Source organism: Dreissena polymorpha, chromosome 9, assembly GCF_020536995.1.
Source record: "Dreissena polymorpha isolate Duluth1 chromosome 9, UMN_Dpol_1.0, whole genome shotgun sequence".
Lineage (NCBI taxonomy): Eukaryota > Metazoa > Mollusca > Bivalvia > Myida > Dreissenidae > Dreissena > Dreissena polymorpha.
This window is the reverse complement of record NC_068363.1, coordinates 12,544,319-12,551,600: the sequence shown is the minus strand read 5'-3', so window position 1 is coordinate 12,551,600 and position 7,282 is coordinate 12,544,319.

Below are 7,282 nucleotides of genomic sequence, written 5' to 3'. Positions count from 1 at the left end.
TCTCGCTTTTCTTAAATGACCTTCATTCATACCTGCATATAAATGGATCTGTTGGGGTTGAACTTATCAACCCAGATACTGCAATATTGTGGCTTAAGCTCCTGGTCCTATTGTATGCAGATGACACCGTCATTGTCTCAAGTAGTGCCTCTGACCTGCAAAACAGCCTTAACACGTTTCATAATTATTGCAAAAACTGGTACCTAAATATTAATATTACAAAAACAAAAGTTATTATCTTTGGCGCTAGACAAACAAGGAACTTTAATTTTAAATGTGGAAATAACACAATTGAAATAACAAAAACTTATCACTATCTTGGCGTCACATTCTCTAGTAATGGATCCTTCTTAAACGCCCGCAAACATGTAAAAGAACAAGCCTCAAAAGCCATGCACCTTCTTTGGACTCGTGTTAACAATGCAAATTTACCTATCGACTTAGCTTTTAAACTCTTTGATCATACTGTTCTACCCATTCTTACCTATGGCTCAGAAATATTTGGATATGAAAATTTAGAAATATTAGAACAGGTTCACAAAGATTTCATGAGAAAAATAACAAAAGCCCGTCGGTCAACACCAATCAACTTTCTATATGGTGAACTAGGACGCTACCCTTTAAGCATTAATATTAAAACAAAAATGATCTCCTTTTGGAATAGACTTATAACAGGCAAAGAAAGCAAAATATCTTTACTAACTTACCAACATATGTTGTCACAACCAAATTTAAATTTCAAATGGTTAAATAAAATTAAAGAAATCCTTACATCTGTTGGAAGACCAGACATCTGGCAAAACCAAACACAAATTACACAAAACAACATCCACATACAAATAAAACAAACACTAATTGATCAATTTAAGCAATCATGGAACGCTGAACTACAAATAAGCAACAAAGGGCGCATCTACAGCAGTTATAAAAGTAACCATGAGTTTGAGCCTTACCTGATTAAAATTCATCCCGATGAGTCCCAAAGTATCTTTAGATTCCGCACTGCCAACCACCTCCTCCCTGTAGAAACTGGCCGCTATGAAGGCATTCCATTCCATGATCGTCTTTGCAACCTATGTAACACACACGAAATAGCTACTGAAAACACTATTTAATGACATGCCCTTATTTTGATAACGAACGGCATCGATATTTAGGAAACCAAATAGAAAGGCATGCAACATTTAACGAAATCATGACGCCGTCATCAATATTAGAAATGAAAGAGCTTTCGAAATTTAGCAGAATTATAATGAAGAAATTTATCAGGCATTAGACTATTGCATTGAGTTTTATATCTTCGAAAAACAACAACAACAAAACGCCAATGCCTCCGAACTCACTTGCTTTAATTATTCACGATGCAAGTTGATCGAACGCCTACTGTATAACTTTAAAGCATGATATATTACTTACTCTCCAACTATTAAATGGCTTACCTCAATTCGCGGGTGATATCCAATTAATTTTGCACCGACATCTGTTAAAAACACGCGTCTGTCTAAACCGATAATAATCACACGAGGTGATCCATAACTTTTAACTGTACACGGTCTCAAACTAGGTCGCAAAGACCCGTATGTTAAATACTGCAGTAGTGCAGTGACGTCACCTGTGATTTACTATAGTCCGCAAATGAGGCTATCCCACGAAATGATCCGCATCGACTCTATAAACACTTACAATTATAATCTATGTAGACGTACCATACACCAGTGAATAAAACACTGTTATTTATCACGTTAATAATTGTGTGATGTTTCTTCTCTGATGAACAATGAATAGCATTTATGTATGTATACTTACATTATCTATTGTTAAATTATTCCTAACATTATGTTGATGTATATTACCAATGACTATGTCACTGCTTAAAATACACGAGATTGTGAATATGAATATCTTGATTATGAAATCGTTTCATGTAAATGATGATAATGTATAGGGTTATTCTGTGCATGCATGATTCTTATGCGTATTATTATCAATATCATTATTATTATCTTTTTTATCATAATAATATTTATTATTATTATTATTATTACTACTACTATTATTATTATCATTACTATTATTATTATTATTATTACTATTATTATTATTATTATTATTATTATTATTATTTAATTACTATTATTATTACTAAATTATTGTTTAAGCACAAATGCTATTATTGAAACCCAATGTTAATTTTTATCTCTCCCATTTTGCGAACTTAATTTAAAACTAACAAACAATCAATGTAACTGTTAAAACTGTTAAGTGATTCAAACTGCTTATATAAATATGACTTCCCCCTATACCAAAATGTCCTGCACTTGAACCGGAAACAAACAATGTATTTTGTACTGTGTATATTATATGTTCCCCATGTTGTATCTATGTATACCTGGGAGTAATAAAGTATTGTTCTGTTCTGTTCTGTTCTGTTGTTATAATTATTGTTTATGTCCATCGCTTCAATAAAGTTTGACAGTCACGTAATCGTTTATTTATTAACCCATTTGAAACCAAGACGCTATCTAGATGTTTTAACACCCAAAATCTCACGTTTGCATTCGCACCTTTGTGCACCCGTTTATACTTCTAATTGGCATGTTATTAACATGTTGTTGTTACATCAATAAACGACTAATAACAGGGGTCAGGAAGCGAGAAAACTCCTAATATCTCAACTGTAAAAACAAATGCAACGTGTCAAGTTGCGAGTCAAACTTGCTACTGAACTTGCTTTTATACATATTTTGTTCTTTCATCTTTGTTGCACACATTACCGACACACACCGAACATAGTGAACGCGAGAAGTCAAACAAAAGACTTCGAAGAAGTTAGCATAATGTAAAACAAACAGTTAAAACACATTTACTCAGATAACACAACGTTTCTTTATAGGTCCGATAATAGGGGGCACAGCATGCAAAGTTGGCTATCAGTGTGACAGAAACGTGAGCTTGGTGGGATGACCTAATTAAGGCTCTGCTAAGAAAAATTTTGCGGGGAGTAAAGTCGAGATATAAAGCAAAATTAAATACGAAATAAACGCTTGTCACCTTTTTACTGTCAGATATAGCTGGAAAGTGAGCGTCATTAAAAAAAAATAAACAAAAATAATAAATGGTATAAAATGATAAAAAACTACGTCAGGGCATGGACGTCGCCATCTTGACTATCACGTGATTACCCCCTCTGTTATTGTAATAATAAATGTGAATTTAATAAATTTATCCTACTTATTAAATAAAGCACAATCACATCATCAACAAGAGCACCACCGCCTTGCGGATGCAGATCGCTCATCTATTTTCTTTTTAAAGGTGAAGGGACTCTCAATTTCAGTCATAAAGGAGGGAGGGGTGGAGTGAAGAGGGGTGTATAGTGTGGAGGTGTGGACATTTATTACATTATCTACCAAAAATGCTGGAAAAAAATGCAAAAAAAAAATAAAAAATCGGGGGTTGGGTGGGGTGGGGGCAGGGGATTCTTGGGTGCGATGGTTGGACGGTATTTCGAAAATAAAATAATAAAAATAAATATTTGTGTTTTTAACCGTTTCAAAAAAAAATTGGGGGGTGGGGGTGGGTAAAGTGTGAGGGTGTGGTGGTCATTTGTAGATGATCTTAAAAAAAAAAAAAAAAAAAAAGATAGGGGAGGGGGGGGGAGGATTCGGGGGGGGGGGGGGGGGGGGTGGGGGAGGAGGGGGGGGCATCGGGGATGGTTTGGGTGGAGTCTATTGTGGTATGTCAGGTAAGAGTAGTTTTGTCAAAGCATCAATCAAATCTAATCATAAATAAAGAAGTTATGGCAATTTTAGCAAAATTTATTAATTTGACCTTGAGAGTCAAGGTCATTCAAAGGTCAAGGTAAAATTCAACTTGCCAGGTACAGTAACCTCATGATAGCATTAAAGTATTTGAAGTTTGAAAGCAATAGCCTTTATAGTTTAGAAGTAAAGTGGATAGAAACACAAAATTTAACCATATATTCAAAGTTACTAAGTCAAAAAAGGGCCATTATTCTGTAAAAATGACAACCAGAGATATGCAACTTGTCCTTTTACTGTACCCTTATGATAGTTTGCGAGTGTTCCAAGTATGAAAGCAATATCTATGATACTTTAGGGGTAAAGTGGACCAAAACACAAAACTTAACCAAATTTTCAATTTTCTAAGTATAAAGGGCCCATAATTCTGTCCAAATGCCAGTCAGAGTTACATAACTTTGCCTGCACAGTCCCCTAATGATAGTTAATAAGTGTTGCAAGTATGAAAGCAATAGCTTTGATACTGTAGGAATAAAGTGGACCTAAACACAAAACTTAACCAAATTTTCAATTTTCTAAGTATAACAAGAGTGCCAAACTGTCACAAGATACGCCCGTTCGGAGGTTTTGGACACCATGCTTAATGCTTGAAATGCACTAAGTGACCTCGAGACCTAGTTATTGACCCGGCATGACCCATATTTGAACTTGACCTAGATATCATTTAGATGTAACATCTGACTAAATTTGGTGAAGATCAAATGAAAACTACTTCAATTAGAGAGCGGGCACCATGCTAAATGCTTGAAATTCATTATGTGTCCGATCGTGACCTCGTTTTTGACCCGGCATGACCCATATTCGAATTTGATCTACATATCATCTAGACTCAACTTCTGACCAAATTAGGTGATGATCAGATGCAAACTACTTCAATTAGAGAGCGGACACCATGCTAAATGCTTGAAATGCACTAAGTAACCTTGTGACCTAGTTTTTGACCCGGCATGACCCATATTCGAACCTGACCTAGATATCAACTAGATGCAACTACTGACCAAGTTTGGTGAAGATCGGATGAATACAATTTGAATTAGAGTCCGGACAAAGTGGCGCCGTTGAAAATGCACTAATTGACCCTATGACCTAGTTTTTGACCCGGCATGACCCATATTCGAACTTGGCCTATATATCAACTAGATGCAACTGCTGACCAAGTTTGGTGAAGATCGGATGAATACAATTTGAAATAGAGTCCGGACAAAGTGGCCCCTTTGAAAATGCACTTATTGACCCTATGACCTAGTTTTTGACCCGGCATGACCCATATTCGAACTTGGCCTAGATATCAACTAGATGCAACTGCTGACCAAGTTTGGTGAAGATCGGATGAATACAATTTGAATTAGAGTCCGGACAAAGTGATGCCTTCCGCCCGCCGCCCACCGCCAAGGGGTTTCACATAATACGTCCCGTATTTTATACGGGCGTATAAAAAGGGCCCATAATTCCGTCCAAATGCCATTCAGAGTTACATAACTTTGCCTGCACAGTCCCTTTATGATAGTTAGTAAGAGTGGCAAGTATGAAAGCAATAGCTTTGATACTTAAGAAAAAAAATGATTAGATTAGGGGGGGGGGGGGGTGTGGTGAATGGTTTGGGTGGAGTCAATTGTGGTATGTTAGGTAAGAGTTGTTTTACATCAATCGAATCTAATCATAAATAAAGAAGTTATGGCAATTTTAGCAAAATATAATACTTTGACCTTGAGAGTCAAGGTCATTCAAAGGTCAAGGTAAAATTCAACTTGCCAGGTACAGTAACCTCATGAAAGCATGAAAGTATTTGAAGTTTGAAAGCAATAGCCTTGATACTTTAGAAGTAAAGTGGATCGAAACACAAAATTTAACCATATATTCAAAGTTACTTAGTCAAAAAAGGGCCATAATTCCGTAAAAATGACAACCAGAGTTATGCAACTTGTCCTTTTACTGTACCCTTATGATAATTTGCGAGTGTTCCAGGTATGAAAGCAATATCTATGATAGTTTAGGGGTAAAGTGGACCAAAACACAAAACTTAACAAAATTTTCAATTTTCTAAGTATAAAGGGCCCATAATTCCGTCCAAATGCCAGTCAGAGTTACATAACTTTGCCTGCACAGTCCCCTTATGATAGTTAATAAGTGTTGCAAGTATGAAAGCAATAGCTTTGATACTGTAGGAATAAAGTGGACCTAAACACAAAACTTAACCAAATTTTCAATTTTCTAAGTATAAAAGGGCACAAAATTCTGTCAAAATGCCAGTCAGAGTTACATTACTTTGCCTGCACAGTCCCCTTATGATAGTTAGTAAGTGTTGCAAGTATGAAACCAATAGCTTTGATACTTAAGGAATAAAATGGACCTAAACACAAAACTTAACCAAAATTTTACATTTTCTAAGTATAAAGTGGGCACATAAATCTGTCAAAATGCACGCCAGAGTTTATTGTGTACACGCCGGTCTTACTGACCTGTGTTCTAACGCGAAAGGAATTGTGGGTAGCACTTTTGTTGTTGTTTTTGTTTTTTATCGAGTGCACCGGGATTGTCTCCCATATGGCCATCGCCCCTAGAAGACGTGTTAGTTGGTTACGGGGGATAGTGCAAGATACAGGAGACACCCTGTTCCAGAGGTGACCCTGGGTCTTTTAGTGCCCGGTGTATAGCACCTAGTACACTGCACCTCGGTTTAACGTCTCATGCGAAAGACGAGTTAGTAGGTTAGGTGCAGCGAGGATCGAACCAGCGATCTCTGGATTGTGAAGCCAGTGTGTTACCACTAGACCACGGATCCGCTACTGGTAGCACTTCTTTTAAGAGTGAAAAGTGAAAGCGCAAGTAGGTCAGGTAATCGAGCTTCTGATAATTGCTATCAGTCTAAATAGAGATTCAAAATCACATTTACCAAATTAAATAACATTTCTTTAAACAACATTCCGTTTTAAACACACAATAAAAAACATTTTTTCTTGCATTATTAACATTTTCATTCCTACGCAGAACTACTTTGGCGGAAGCATAATTCCCCAAATAAGGGGAATGTGATGCGTCTTAGTATAGAGGTGACAATAACGTAGTGACGTCACCATCTATGTATAGAATGCGCCAGAGTTATCTAACTTTGCCTGCCCAGTCCCAGTCTTCGAAATTAGCTTTGAAAAGTTACATGCCAGTCGGACCAGTTACTTTAGAATTTTTACATGCCCAACATATTTTTTACATGCCCAAACTTTTTTAACCAAAATTATAACAAATCACAACATTTTAACACTTACGTGCTACACATAGTAGAGCAGACCATTTGTTTCAATAGAAGTAAATACAATTAAAGCTAATCAATCAATAGAATTAAGACGGTCGATAGTTACACCAGTGCTCTTGAAAAGAGCGTTCTCTGGGGTCATCGTACCATTTTTTGGCTTCCTTATTCTCTAAATCATTGTCAATTTTCTATTTTGGAAGTGCTTTAATGG